The sequence below is a fragment of the Artibeus jamaicensis genome, unplaced genomic scaffold (assembly GCF_021234435.1).
Source record: "Artibeus jamaicensis isolate MK-2021 breed Jamaican fruit bat unplaced genomic scaffold, CSHL_Jam_final contig_1284, whole genome shotgun sequence".
Classification (NCBI taxonomy): Eukaryota; Metazoa; Chordata; class Mammalia; order Chiroptera; family Phyllostomidae; genus Artibeus; species Artibeus jamaicensis.
The window spans coordinates 703,083-719,810 of NW_026521249.1; the positions used below are offsets into that span (position 1 = coordinate 703,083).

At 39.5% G+C, this 16,728-nt stretch overlaps 1 protein-coding gene across 4 annotated transcripts in view; it reads right to left on the reverse strand.

Annotated features, from left to right (window-relative positions):
* The window catches only part of NCKAP5 (NCK associated protein 5), a 995,643-nt gene that overhangs the window by 289,420 nt on the left and 689,495 nt on the right, over positions 1-16,728 (reverse strand). The gene's annotated exons all lie outside the window — the stretch shown is intronic.

Below are 16,728 nucleotides of genomic sequence, written 5' to 3' on the forward strand. Positions count from 1 at the left end.
AGCCTCTCAACTGGCTCTTGTTTTCAAGAGGAAAAGAAATGTCAACAGAACAAACATTACATAAAAAAAAAATGTCCTCTGTTTGGTACATGTAACCAGGCCCTGATGCTACAGGACCAGGTGGCATCACTCCATTCCACTAAGTCTGACCACAATGCTGTGGAAACCATTGTCTTTATGCAGCTGGTTGTCAATCATGGGTTGGATCATCAATAATCAGAGATATTTTATATTTAGCACTAAAGTCATTTGCAAATACAGAAGCACAAAAAATATGATTCTTAAGCTCCAGGAAATTATACTATCTACTTAGAGAAGAGCAGTATAACAGAAAAAAAAACCAAACAGGTTTTTAAACTGTGCCCACAAAAGTGCTTCAGATGTTTCAGAAATGTTTAACTTATTTTTTTAAAATAAATTATGAAGTATATAGGAATACCTTTGTGTATATGTACATATATGTATATGTGAAAGTATATACATATACCTGAAGACCACATAATATCTTGCCCCATGTTAATCAGTTTTGTATGGATTTCAAGATATAATTTCTCCATCATCTCTCTGTATAAATACACAATTGATTAGGAAGACGACAGCTCTTTATGGAATTAGGCTTGTCTAATCACACACAATGTGCACGTGTCAACTTCCATAGCACGTTCTGCTCAGATAAATGTCGGGCAAGGTTAAGATGAAGATCTGTAGGACAGAGCAAAAGTCCAGGTCATGACAGTACGTTGATAGCTTTGATTCTTTAAGGTTCGGTTGCCTGTCAGACTTTCATTTCCATGATGAGGAATATGAAGTCTGTAGATTTATAAACTCGACTTTGAAATGAAAAGGTTCTCCTACTTCTCTCTTAAGACTTGGGATTACTATAATTAAACCTTAAACTGGGATTGTAAAGAAAATTGTCTAAAAATCAATTATGACTTTTTATTGTCAATTCTATATATGCATATATATGTATATATATATACATATATGTATACATGCATATACAAGTACCTATACATACATGCACACCCTGTAATAATCAGGTTCCACAGGTAATCCAACAAAGAAAAGTCACTGGTATAGTGAGTGAATAGCCAAAGGCTTTGGAATATGGCAGTCAAGATTCTAGGTCTACTATTTACCAGCTTGGCAAATGGTATTGGGCAAACTATTGAATTTCAGTAACTCTTGGTTTCTTTGTCTCCTAAATGGTTAATGAGGCAAATGCTGACATGTATAATATATACACATATAAAGTCAATTCTCATTATTCACAGTAGTTATGTTCTATAAAGTTGTCATGAACCCTGTCTTAGCAAATATTGAATCATTGCTCCTACGGGAAGTACAGGGTTTGGTTCCTGTAGGCCTCTGGTCACAACGCATTCATCAGAAATCAATACATAATCTTGTTTTATAACTGTTTGTACTTAAAGACATTTCATGTAATACGTACTGTTGATTCATCAACATTAAACTGATGGCTAATGGCCCTATACCGCATGACTGAACAGAGCCTACCTAACACCAATTTTCACTGTAGGGCACATCACAGCCTTTGAGTGCTCAGGAACAGGAGACAGCACTTCTACACCATGTTTGGGAGGCATCTTAAACAGTGAAATCACTGTTTAAGCATAAAATGTGAAAAATGTGGCACTAGAGCACAAAAAAGACACTAGTTCACAGTGTGACAGTGAAACCAGAGGCAGAGTATTGGCTTGTTTGTCCTCAGATGGGGATGGGCATGCCAGGTGACAAAGTTTTCATCATCCTGTGGACATCCGTGAAAACACCATATGTGCTGATTTGGGGGACCAATAAAAAATTTAAGAAGTAGGTGAGTTCACAAATACAGAATCTACAAATAATGAGAACTGACTGAACACAGACATACATACACATCTAAAATGTCTAGACACAGAGCTTAAATATTATTATATGAAGTAACTGGAAATACTTCAAGATAAAATAGATCATGTATGAGTATTTAGATTGCATGAAACACAAAAATCATTTATGTAATTTGAAGAAAGGTGATCAATGAGGGCTGTGAAATGTGATTTTGTATAAACAGACCATTGCTTATGCTTTGACAGAGTGATACAAATTGAATAGTTAGTGAGGCAAAGGTGGGATTTTCAATCAATAAGAAAACTGAAACAAAGGCTCTCAGTCAGGAATAAGTTTTGCTCTTATTCGTTTACTAGGAAACCATTTAGATTACAGTACAGAAAATTATTTTTTTGAGAGAAAGGATTCCTGGATATGAGAAAGAAAAATTCAGACATGACTTATTAGTTCATTTGTTCATCTTACAAATGTTTATTGAGCTCCAACTATTGGTAATTCATTGTTCTAGATGCTGAAGATACAGTCAAGCTCCATGAACATATAGTTGAATGGTGGGAAACATGACAAGCCCTAATTAAGTTACATAATTATAGCTAGTGGTAGGTGCTCTTGGTAACATCGAACATCATAATGGGATAGACAGTGGCATATTTAGGACAATATTAGATATGGTGACTTCAGTGTAGGGCTGTTTAAGAACATGGCCATATGAGCTGAGACTAACTGATGAGAAGGAAGCAGCTGAGCAATGGTCTGGGTAAAAGCTTTAGAAAAAGAAGGAACAGCAAAGCAAACTCCCAGTGTTAGTTTATGGAGGGGCTATAAACTTACCTCACAGGCAAGTTTAGAACAGTTCATGTGATGGACCTACAGTGTCTAAAGAGTATGAAATGTGATTAGCAACAAACCTGAACCACAGAGTGTCTTGCAAGACATAGAAAGGGGTTTGAATTTTATTCTAAGTGCAGGAAAGAAGCATTGGAGGCAAGTGAAGGAGTGATAGTTTCTGATTTAAATTTCAGAAACGTCATCCTGACTGATGCAATGGAGAATGAGCTGTGGCAGTAAGAAGCCAGGAGACCAGCTGGGTATCCCTCTTATATAAGCAGGCATAAAAATTAGAAATGCTGGGAAAGTTCTGGATAAGGACTTACACCAAAAGCACTTTCCATACTGAATTGGTACGTCAGAAGCCCTGGATTCAAAGTCCTCCTTTTAAATTTTTGTGCTTTGCTAGGCTAATCATCAGATCTTTCATGACTTCAGTTTCACCCTGATGTAAAATGAAAAGGTTGGAATCACTGTCCCTTCCAGTGCTAAAGTCTCAAGAATTCAATTAATTGAGACAATTTTCAGGAAGAGAATGCTGTCAATATGCTCAACGGTAATGGAGATGACAAGAGAAAGGAGACCTGTACATTTTGTAACAAGAAGACTGTTAATGGGGACTTGAGAGCTGTTTGGCTGAAGTGTGATGATGCTACCCAAATTGTCAGTGGCTAAGCAAAAAGTGAAAAAAGAGAAAATAGAGGCAGTTTTTTAAGATGCTTATTTGAAAGTTTGGCAGGGCAGGAAATGGAGTAGAAAGGACTGTGGCTGAAGGGCCATGGAGAGACACGTGGAAATTTTTTTTCAAGTTACAGGAAACCAAATTGATGCACTAAAGAGAAGAGGGAACACTGGAGATGGCAGCAAAGGTGGGAATGTATGAAGAGGAGCTCTGCGAAACAGAGAAGGCAGAAGATGGAGGGCACTGATGGAAAAGTCAAGGTTTGTCAAATATGGTTCCCTGCCACTCAATTTCCCACTTTGTATTTCTAGACCATTAGTTAGCATCTAGCTTGTGTTCTTAGAGAACAAGGATTTGAGTATATCTATTTCATTGAGAACTGCAGGAAATACCAGAAGGGGAGTGCATCAGGGAAGGGAGGGAGCCATTAAAGTGCATACTACTTAGTAACTGAAGCTAAATCCATGGAAACTCAGGGAAACAGTGCGAAACACAAGCCTCAGAATCACCCTACCCCAGAGGTAAAGGAGTTAGGGTGTTTAGGCACCAATCTCTTAGGGTCAGTGGCAGATTCTGGGGCATCCATTTCCTGGCACTTCTAGCCTGCCATAGGCAATGAGGCTTTGTGTGCTTCTGACACAGGCGTGGGAGCTGAGAGTCAGGGGCACCCTGGATGGTTCTGTCGTGTGTGGGCAGGGCACTGCTGATGTCTGCTGCAGGGAGACAGGAGATGGGTGACTGATTTGATGTCATGCTACCCAGGAAAGAAAGCCACACCTGTATGTGGCTCAGACTGCTCATTGACCTGAAAGCATATTTCCTGTTGTCTCATATTTTAAAAGGCTCTGAAATGAATCCAGAAGGTAGCATTCTCTGTCCTGTCCCTTTCTTAGCTCGTGTCCTTCATCACTTACCAATGAGAGTGTTAGACTGTAATATAAAGATGAGCAAGAGGGATGATGGAAAAAAGTCTTGTGGAAGTATTTAAGTAAGAAGATGAACCCAAGAGAAAATAAGTAAGTGTTAAAAGAGAAAGTTGGAAATAGAATTACACCCCATTGACAGATCACTGTGGTCAGTTTCAGAAAGCAGAGCTCTTCAACTTACATTAAGGTCATATGAACATGACAATATTTAAAAAAATTAAGTATATATATCCTATCCACATATAAATAAACTAGATTGTTTTAAAATCTGAAACTTTAGTCCCTAGGCTAATTAATCACCAGTAATATACATGATAAAAAGAGAGAAAGCAAAACAGAGGTCAGAAACATGTTTTTAAATAAAATATATCCTCCTATAAACCCAAGAGAGAAGCCAAGTTTACTCTGAAATTGCCAGACTATGAAGAGAATAAGTTGGTACCAGAGGTGAACTGTCTTCATGTTTCAGTTCTTTACGGACTTCTATCAGTAGTGAATTCCATAAAAGTGACGCTGCCACACAAACCACTTTCACTGTCCACATATTTCATACATGGTTGAGACCATAAGCTTATTTACCTCAACAAATACCAGCTGGTATGTGGAAGCTCAAGATTTAGGAGCTAAATTAGCATACAAGGGTTTAAATCAAACCGGGCCTTGTCAGAACATAGAGCAATCCTCAGAACTGTAAGTTTCTCTAAGTGTACTGGGGCAATGATTCACCTTTTGTGGAGCCCTCATTTTTTGTTCTCAAATAGTCAGCAGCATCAGGCCTATGTAAAATAATATCAGTAAACACAAGCTCTGGGTTGCACCTGTTCAATTCAGACAGATGACAGTCCAGGGGGTTCAATTAGTTCAAAGGGCAGGCAGCAGAACTCTTCGTGGACGGCTAGCTATTGTCCAGTCAAAAACATTCTAGAAGGAGGACTTCTGCAAAGACGGAGGCATAGGTGGAAACACTTTGCTTCCTCGCACAACCAAATCTAAAAACGACAAAGTTTTAACAATAATAAACGCAACCAAACCACAGAAAATCAGACAATACGGAGTCCGAGAACAACGAACCCCTCAGCTAAACCTGTGAGAGAGGTGAAGCCAGCAGTGGAGCAGGTTGGGCAAAAAAGATCCCCGACCTGGGCAGCACGCAGGCAGCCAAGGGTGCGGATCCCAGGTGCGGGGTAGCTACCAGTGGACCCAGGGAAGGTGCAGCACGGCTGTCTGCGGTGGTGCATTTGCACAGAGATAAACCAGTGAAGAGACTGTACTGAGACAGACTGTGCAGGGCCCCGGTGCAGGGCGGCGGACTCGCACATTTTCGTTCAGATAAACAGGCGGGGGTGAGCAGTGAAGCCCAGGCTAGTGGAGAGGACTGCCATTGCTCCCTCTCTGACCCCACCCCCATATACAGCTTCACAAACCAGCGACTTGGGTGGCCCCGCCCTGGTGAATGCCTAACCAAGGCACATCATAATTACATTAGCCAAGATTAAAATGAAGGAGAGAATCCTAGAAGCAGCAAGAGATAAGGGGACTGTCACCTACAAAGGAGTTCCCATCAGACTGTCATCGGATTTCTCAAAAGATACCTTACAGGCAAGAACGGGCTGGAAAGAAGTATTCCAAGTCATGAAATCCAAAGACCTACATCCAAGATTGCTCTATCCAGCAAAGCTTTCATTTAGAAGAGAAGGGCCAATAAAGTGCTTCTCAGATAAGATCAAGTTCATCATCACCACGCCCTTATTATATGAAATGTTAAAGGGACTTACCTAAGAAAAAGAAGATAAAAAAGATGAACAGTGAAAGGACAACAAACTCACAGTTATTAACAACCACACCTAAAAAAGCAAATTAAGAGGACAGCTAGATCGGGAGTGAACCATAGAAATGAAGATCACATGGAGGGTTAGCAACAGGGGAGTGGGAGAAGGAGAAAGGGGGAGAAGGTACAGAAAATAAGTTGCATAGACGGTAGATAGAAAATAGAAAGGGGGAGGGTAAGAATAGTATGGGAAATATAGAATCTAAAGAACTTGAGACACATGGTCATAAACTAAAGGGGGGGAAGGTGAGGGAGGGGTGTGCAGGGTGGAGGGGAATGAAGGGGAAGAAATAGAACAAATGTAATGGCATAATCAATAAAATAAAAAATATATTAAAAAACATTCTAGAGGGAAATAATCAAAATGCCCTTCCCCAAAATGTGTCTTATTCATCTTCTGGTCACCAGTTTCTTCTAGCCCGGCACACAGTGAGATTCCAGGAAGGTTTCACGAGGTCACCAGACTTTATAATTAATTAATTAATCCATCCATCTACAAATATTTACTGAGCAGCTCCTATGTGCTGGATGGAAGATGTGGAGGTATAAATGTGAATAAAAACACATGTGGCTCCTGTTCTCATGGAGCTCAGAGTCTTGTGGAGGGAGACAGATAGTAGTCAAATTGTTACAAGCCAAGTGTAAAATAGCATTGTGATGTGTTCTGGGAAGAAGACTTTCCAGGTGCTTCAAAAATCAGTAATAAAGGGATACAAAAGAGAAGTCAGGAAAGCCAATGTCCACAGTTAACACCATGAAAGTAAATCAGGGAATGATCTTGAGGTGGAAAGAACAGAGGTCAGTTAAAAAAGTCTGAAAGGTTATGCAGGTCTTTGGTCTGTGTAGCTGGGAAAAGAAATGAGACTCGTGATGATGGGGCCAGGTCACAAGTCAAGGAATTCTGCCTTTATCCTATGGAAAGTGAGAAGTCATGAACTGTTTTTGTGCACATATGTGCATGCTTGTGCATGAGTGTGTGTGTGTGTGTAGTAGGATGTAGGGTTTGAGTTCTGAAATAGCTCTCTGGTACAGAGTGGGGTATAAAGTTGACTAAACTATGACAAGCTCACAAAATGAGACCTCTTAGTGTTAAGTCTTCTTGCATTGTTGATTCCCAACTGGGACTGTGGTTGCAAGCCAAGTGGCTAGGACATATCCACCAATAGCTTGCTAAATACTACTTCAGTAATAGAAGCCAGATGTACACAATAGAAACTACTCTGTATTAGTGTGGTGAGAGACCCTTGGAAACTTCCAAGTTCTAAGGGTCCAATGTTCACCATGTTATAGTTGTTCTTTTTTATGGAAGCAAATGGCATTAACAGTTTCTACTTTAAATGGCTTCTACAGCAAAGGACACTATAGCTTGAAGAGACAGGTTCTATGTGTGCAATATGGAAGGAAAATTTTCCGGCTTGGGAAGTTTTCCCAATTTAAAAATAATGTTTGCTTGCTTTAAAAATAATTTTAAAATAATGCTTGTTATGATACAAGGTAAGGAGAAATCTGTCCATCAGTGTCCTAAGTGAGGCAGGAAAGTGGTAGTTGGTTGGCATAATGGGCTCACAACTGCAGGAAGAAAAATAACAAAGGGAGTTTAAACATTCTTGCCCCTACCCTATGCTCAGCCCCACTGGGTGTGTGCTAAGGCTTGACCTCAATGTGGTGGCCCTGCTGTCTTGCACCCCATCACTGGGGGAGGGACACCAGGCCTGAGCACAATATTGTAAGGAAAACTGAAAAAGCCTGAATTAGGACAGAGGGGAGAGACACTGTGTGTCACGTGTTGTGGCATTTCATCTTAAGCTGGCATTTCATTTGATAGGATAAAGAAAAAAAATGTCATCTGTTTCTAGAAGTCCATAAAGTTCTATCTTCCTGTGAACTGTTCTTATCCAGGTGGGAACACAGAACCAGTTGTACCAAATGTTAGAACTTGCAGAAATAAGAAATCCACATTCCATTTCTAGCTCTGCCATTAACCAGCTGGGTGATTTTAGTCAAGTCACATGATTTCTTGCTTCTTCAATTTCTTCATTTTGTAAACAAAATGCACAGAAAGAGACTAACTCAAATTTATACAATGTTAATCATCTGTGAAAACTCCTCTTTGAAGGTTACATATTTAAAACATTGCTGAAGGTCAGAGATTTAATGTAGAATGACATAAAAGTTCAATGTGCCCAGAAGACATGTTGCCTAATCTCTTTCTCTCTTTTGAAAAAAAAACCTTTCCTCACTTTGCTGTGTATTTTCTCTCTCTCTCCCTCTCTTCCACCTCTCTGTCTCCCCACTCCTCTTTTACTTGAAAACAACCTTCCCTTTTTGCTGTGTATGTTTCTTGGCCCTATAATAGAAGTCACCAAATTTAACTTTTGCATTTAGCACATTCCAGTTTTTGCCTGTAAGAAGGAAGGCCTGGTGATCCACAATGAATGAGCAAGTACTCCTAACACAGGCAATCATGCCCAGCATGAATCTTTTCTGAAGGCACTTGCTTATGGGAGGAATAATTCCAAGTATTTCCTGGTTGCAAGGATTTATAAAAATAAAAAGAAAATTTATTTGTGCCTTTATTTTTTATCATTTTTAACTGATGGTAAACACAAAGGGTACATGTGGAAACATTGCATGCATGCTGATGATAATAGCTATGCTTTGGCTGGGCTCATTCATTCATTTTCTAATGGAGATTGCCTTTTTCTCTTACCACTGCTCAGAAAAAGGAAAACAAACAAATAAACAAAAAAAGAACCCTTAGGTTCATGCAGTTTCTAACTTGAAGGTGGCAAAATGAAGTCATATTAATATGAAGAGACATCCAACTTCAGAAAGCTAGTCAGTCTTAGAACATATCTTTTTTTCATTTTGAACATCCACTATGTGTTAAGTCCAACTACTAACTTATAGTGAAAATATAAGAAGCTATAATTTAGGAATGATCAAATAAGGCAGACATTGGGGTGGTGATAGCATGAAAGGTTAAGTTTTTCTAGAATATAAAAATTAATAAATAGCATCTAATATTTGTATAACACCTCAGAATTAAACCAAGCAACCTTATACACACCATTTATACACTCATAGCAACTGGGGCGAGGGGTGAATATTTTAGACTCCCTTTGGAGACAAGATAATAGGCTTTGTTCAGTCATAGAACAAATGAGTCATGGAGATATAACATACGGGGATATAGCACAGGGAATGAAGTAAATAATATATGTTTGTATAGTGACATACACTTACTATACTTACAACAACCATATCATAGGGTGTATAAATGTCAATTCGCCATGTTGTACACCTGAAACTATTGTATGTTTACTGTATTTTAAGAAAAATAAAAATAAAACAAGCTCTGACGGGTTATTAAGTGACCTGCTTAACAGTGTAGCAGAACCAAAAATATAAATTCAGTTCTGGTTTTAAATGTCATGCTCCTTCCACAAGCTCAGTTACCTCTTTCAGACTTTCCCTGTGCCTACAGATCTATCCATAATGGGGATTCTATCTGAGAAGCTGCAATCTCTATTCAGCTGTGAACCATGCTGCTGGCAGCCTCCGTCCCAAGGCTCCCAGACCACTCCTCCAGGGACTGGAAGATTTCATCAGACAGGTCAGGTCTGGCTTCAGATGACTACCAGCAGAATGGGTTTAACCATCCACTACCACTTCCATAGTTACCATGATCAATTAGTTCAAAATATAAACACACACCATATTACAATCTAAATGGAAATGCAGAGGCCAGCTTTCTGGCTGACAGCCGCCCAGTAAGTCCCAGTGGTGTCAGCTAGTGTGATTTACTTACTCATTTGTTTGCTTGTGGCGGGGAGGGTGCACAGAATATACTGTCACTTTAGATAGAACTTAGAAAAATACCATAAAAACATTCCCGGGGATTGCTAGCAGCTTTTGTTCAGCACTAGCATACTAAATTTTGAAGGGGGACAAATAGCGTCAGATAAATCACAATTTTTTTTTAAATCTCAATTTTTTTTTACAGTTTACAATTACTACTGCCAGGCAAAACATATAAAACTCTTCTTTTTCATCCCTGGATTTCACTTACAAAGCAAACTCAGTTCACAGTAAAATCCTCAAGATTAAATGTGTATGATGGATAAGAGAACAAAGTGTTTTCTTTATGTCTCTAATATGAACTCATGACCATTCCCACATCAATTCTCAACTACTCCCTATTATTCTTCACTCAAAAAGTCCTCAATATTGCAGACTATCTTCCATATTGAACATCTCTGTTAAGTTACATTAATAAATTTTTAGATGATGCTTTTATTGTCTGTTCCATCTATCAGCAACATTTATATCCTTAAAAAAAGTTCAATTCTAAAGGCACTTGACACAAAGGGAAACTCTAGTATGGAACAAAATGGTGAGAAAAAGTGAGCTGTAATTTTCAATAAAGGTATACTCTAGGTGATTGGACATTTAAGAAGATGAGCAACAGAAATTATGTCTTTACAGCCCATAGATGGCTGTCTGAGTATAAACTGAACAAAAAGAAATTAGAAAGAGTAAGACAGTCAAGTATATGGAAACTTTCAATGGTTAATGGCCACACCAAAACACTTGGATGTCATTAAAAATAACTCATAAGTTAAGTTCAAAATTCACATCCAAATTCAGTCTTTTTCTCTCTTTCCTTCCCACTTCTCCCCAGTCCTATTTTCTGAGAGAATTCATAGGTCAGAGAGGCCAGAACACCTCCAGGGAAGCTGAGTGCAAAGACTGACAGGTGGCCATCCCAAGTGAACCAATAATCCAGTCATTGACTAGTTACTGGTACGTGGGTGGGTATATTTACTGATATCTTTTACACACTCACAACAGCCATATGCCTGAAATCCCTGGGCAGAATTTTATTTTAAAGTAAATGTAAACAATTAAAAAATTTCTATCTCACCATCTTCATAAATACACATTGTCAGATGACCAAAGTATCCAAAATTTTTTTTCATAAAATATGGCCAAGGCTATATGCACAGCCAGATGTTATACTTACACTACTGTCAACAGCATGCGTGTGTGACTTTGTGCTTGGCTGTGAGTACACACTGCTGGCAGAGAGATATTCATACTTATATACTGACTTTGTTAAACTGAATTGAATTGGCAGAAAATAGCCTCCACTAAGAAATAGCTCTTTAAGTGGTCAAATGTAATAATAATAATAATAAATTCATATGAAGAAGCTTGTCATTCCAAATTCAGTAAACAGGCATTGTATGCAGCTCCCCAGGTCCCAATTCCAAAATAAGGCCCTTGGGGCAAGAATAATGTTTTATATGACACATCTTAATCGCCACACTCAGCACAACACAGAAGACACTCAGCAAATGTCTGGTGTTTTTGAATGGGATGATGCTGAATGAGTGGTGATATTATCTTCCTTCACCTTGAATGACATAATAAGTAAGCTTAATGCTGAACTGCTTATTCTTGAGCACTTTCAATAGAAGACTATTTTTAAGCAAGTATTTTATTATCAGAAACATAAAGTAATAGACTGATAGAATATTTACATAAAAGAGAAAAGCACCATTAAATTGACTTCTTGTCCCAGAAAATGAGATTTTGGCTGCTTTTCCTTAAACTTATATCCCCCCATGTCCATTTCTCACAGGAACGCATGACCTTTTAAACCAGGGGTGTCAAACTCATTTTCACTGGGGGCCACATCAGCCTCACAGTTGCCTTCAAAGGGCTGAATATAATTTTAGGACTGTGTAAATGTAACTACTCCTTAACTAGGAGCAAGGAGCTTGGCACTGCTGCCAGGCAGAAACAAGGTGCCAGGCCGGATAAAACAAGGTGGTAGGCCAGATTCGGCCCACAGTCCTTGTGTTTGCCACCTGTGTTTTAAGCCATAAAGGTGTCTATCCTAAAATGCCCAGGAGATTTCAGGAGACTCACAGACACACTCTTAATCAAGGTGCTGCACTCGTCCCACCCCCCACCTTCCTGGGTCACCTAAAAGAAAAACTCTAATGAGGTACATCATTGTACTTTTGAAAGTCAGAGATGGACTACCTAGTTAATCCTCTGGGGGCCTCATGTCAGAACAGAGAAAAGCCTCACCTGGTTTCATCTAAATGGAACTTAAAGATAAAGTGAGAATATGACTTTTTTCCTAGTACAATTTTACATAATACCTACTTTCTCTAGTCGTTGTTTGAGAATTTTACCAAGGACATTTTGCCAGCAATATCATGGTGTGCTTTTTGACATTAAAACAATTATTTTTATCCTTATCCCCTGAAAGCGGCAGTAAACTATCACTGGAGGTGATTCTTCGTCATTAGTGGACTGTACAACCTGACAAGCCACTCATGGCCACAGTGGAAGCAGGGAGGTGAGGGGCACTTGGTGAAGACACCTGTGACTCCACCAAGAATTTGCCTTGGTAGGAAAGGGAAGAAGATTCAGATAAATTATCGAAAATAATCATGATCCTAACGATAATTACAAAAGTCAGAATATATATATGAAAAGCAGTATAAATGTGCATCAAAGCCCGAGTAATAATTTCTTCATGCAAAATCTTTTTTTAGAGAATAATGAACTGGGGAAGTTGTGATTCCTAAAACAAAAGTCTCTCCCAGAGGTCTTTCAATGAACTTCATCAAATAGTCCTCTAGATCCCAACAACAGTCATCTTTGTGCTAAAAAAACTTTCTTTTGCCGCAGGAAGAGGGGAAATGTAAAACTAGCTACTGAACGGGTTTCTCCTTCCAGGTCTGTCATTCATGGTCAGCACACCCTTGGTAAAGCCCCTTGAATTTCTGTGACATTGTTTCCTCGTGTGCAAAACAAGGTGGCTAGATATTGGAGGCAACTTTTCTCCTGAGCATCTAGGACTTGCTAACCATCCCTGTTCATCTCAACACAGTGACTGACCTTCACATGTCACACTAAATCTTTCCTCAGATGGTCATGGATAACAGAGGCTGGCCACCTTGTACATAGCAACATGACAATGAACAGCTGGTAAACATGTCCTACACTCTTGGCTACCCAAATAAATCATAAGATTATCTGACCCCTTCCAAGTAGCCCTGAGGTCCAAGATATCAATATCAGATGGCCACTTTGTAGACTTCCCACCACTAAAAACACTAGCATTGAAGCACCCTGGCTGTAGCTCTTTTTACACAGTAAGGATCTTGCTAGTTTTCACTATCTCAGTTGAATGCAATTAATGCTACCCCTGAAACTCTAGGGCACTAGAAATCAAAAGACCAAGTCCACTGTAACCTGACACTGCATGATGCTTGCAAAAATCAGCTGCTTCTCGAAACCCAGTTTCTTCACCTGTAAAGTGAAGTTGTACTTTCTTGCTTTCCTATTTTGAGAAGTTAATGTAAGGATCAAATGAGGTGATGTGAGAGTGTGAACTGTAAAACATATATTAATTATTACTGTGGCATTCTCACTACCAATTCTCCAATGGTGATTATGTAATGCTCAGAAAGAAAATAAAAAGGAAAAAAAAAGAAAAAATACAATAGTAGAATGATTAGAAAAAAATAAATATAGTGACTCAAGAGAAATGTAGACCAATTCATATCTTAAGGATATATTTACATGTCATTTTATAAATGAAATTAAACAAGAATCCTTGAAAAAACCAAGAATGCTTGAAATGCAATCATTTTCAGATCATCACTTGTGGTAGAGGGTTCCTAATTCACACTAAGCTATAGGCGTGGCTTTAATGGGGAGAAATAAATTCGCCATGTTCATTTATAATTTTTACACTATAACATAGTACAGAAACCAAATTTATTGGGGGATGGAGTGGCAAACCTACCTAGCAGAACACATTTGGAAAAACATATTTTGATATGTTTACAAAACAATGAAATCGTCATAAATGACAATCAATCTTTCCCTATTCATTTAAACAAAAGAGGGCAGAAAATAAGCCATTGTGAGACCCCAATTCAACAAGCTTGCAGAAGTTCCTTTGGACTTGTCCCCTTGACATATGGTACATTCCACAGAAGGCACGAAGTAAATGGCACTGAGATATCAGCACATCAAGCCTTCAGAAGTTACTGTGATCATACCAGCCTGAGGTCTGGGTCCTGAGAGTGTGAAGGTGGGAGGCCAAGGAGGAGCAGGGGCTTCTCTCTCCTTTTGGATTCATATGGCACTTGGCAAACCATAGAAAAGATGGTTGTAATGTAGAAGTTACATTTGCTGGTATTCACTTCTCTATCCCAATGCTACTTCTTAACACCCCTTTCCTCATACCCTTGTCCAAGCTAAAGTCTCACCCAGACTTATTTATTCAACACAGATGATTATAAGCTCCCAAATGACTTTAAAAATTATTTTTTGTCTCCTTCCCTTCCAAATCCCACATCCTAAATTCTAGTTTTCTGAAATGAGTTTGTGGTTTACACTAATATGTAAATGACCTTCTTTTTAAGTACAGTAAGCCTTAGTGGGTTGATTCTTGGAATCTGTGACTTTAAGTGAAACCACCTAGAATGAAACCAACTTTATCATAGGCTAATTGATGCAAATAGGAATTAAGTTCCTATGGCATACTTTTGGTCACAAAAACATCAATAAACTTCTAAATGAACACCCCAAACAATTCTAATATTAAACATTAAGATAAGCTTTATATACACTTGAGACAGATAAATAAAAACAAGCAAAAAAATTACTTTCTAACATGCTTATTCCAGTTCAGGGTTGCAGGTGGCCAGAGCCTCTCCCAGCAGCTCCGGGTACAAGACAGGGACCCACCCTGGACTGGACACCCTTCCGTCACAGAGCCTCACACTCCGCCATGCTCAGATGGGGACAACACTGAACCACCAGTTCACCTCATATGCACAGTGTAAGGATGTGGGAGAAAACCGGAGTCCCCAGAGAAGACCCACACAGACGTGGGAAGGATATGGGAGCTCCATACAGACAGTGGCCCTAGCCAGGAATTATTTTTTCTTCTCATCAACATTTTAACAAAACAACACTGAACAAAATGTTCCTCAAGGACCTGCTGTATTTGTTTTCTTGATTCTTTATTTTGTACATGGAATGATGCATTTAATACATGGAATTTTAGAGAAGCAAATCTAAATGAGAAAACAGTGGTATATAGGGCCTGGGGTGGCAAGATTGTGCAGTGGGAAAATATACATCCAGAAGGCCAGTCCTGTCTGGGAACCAGCCCCTGGGGTTAGCTCTCCTGAAATGTCTACCTTTCTCACAGTTTTGCCATTTTCTCCAACTCTGAAACTTTTATATTTTTAGCAGCTTCCATAGTGCTAGCTGCTAAGGCGGGCTGCGTGGGGCAGGGTTAGAAGAAGAATTTGTGTGAAGAGAAAACAGATGAGTGGATAAACAGGGCTAGATGCATAGTAATAAGTAATAGCTACTGTTCACTGGCTATTTAACATGTGCTATTCACATTCTACACTGTCTCCAATTGTTAGGTGAAATCATGTCTGGGCAAGCACTTTGAAGTCAGGCAGCCTTTCCATTTAGCTTTATTATACCCATTATAGAGAAGAGAAAAGTAAGACTAAAACTGATTAAGTTGCCCAAGATGACAAAACTAATTGAGAGAGAAAACTAGACTCTACTTCAAGGTCTGTGTGACCCTGGAACTTCTACTTACGTCCCTTTCCCACACTCACCAACCACTACGCCTGACACGTGTGGTCTCTACAAAGTGAGGAGCTGCTGTGAGTGCATCGCCTGCTTTTTAATGGTCTACTACTTTCCTTTCTTCAAGTTGCTTCTTCCCATTATTAATCTAAATAAACTCTTACACATGAAAAAGACACAGAGAGCACTGTCTGCCTTTGTATTTGAACGAGTGACAGACAGACCAACAGAGGGAACAACATGTTCAATGAATTTCTTCACTCTCTCCCCCCTTCTGAAGCCTGAGGAGTTTCCAAAGCCCAGTGCACGGGGTGCAGATCCTCCACTTTTGGACACTGGCACGGCTGGCTCAGCCTTAAACGCCCTAAGATTAGACAACCTGTTCTTCTAGGCAATAGCAAAAGTTTAGCAGGATGGAAAACAATCTTTGAATTTCCACTGACGTACATTTGCCTACACACTATAGTCAAACTTCCTTCAGAATCTCCTCCTGTACTTTTTCTCATAGGTTTGAGCTGGCTAGAAAAGACCTTTATGTTCATGGTGCTTACTGGCTCACAATGCTAATGACATGTTAGAATCACCTGGGGACATTTTTAAACATGCCAAGGCGCAGTCTCAGCTGCTGGAGATTCTCAGAAATTGTTCTGGGATGGGGTGCAAGCAGGTAGAGGATCCTACCCCAGTCTCATCCCTGTCTTACATTTGAGCCCTGGAGAAGATCCTCCTGTGCAGAGGGCCACTTTTCCTAAATCCAGGATACGCTGTACAGAGCTTGGGGACAAGCTTCTAAGGATGTGCAAAGGCTCTGCCCCTGCCTCCTCAGGTATGCCTGCCAGGCCAATCAACACCTGAGTCCTGCAGTGGCTTAAATGCAGACAGCGGACCCCCGGCAAGACCATTTTTTTCTCACCCCGCCCCTGGTGATTCCTCTTTATTGCCATGCTGGACTTGCTATG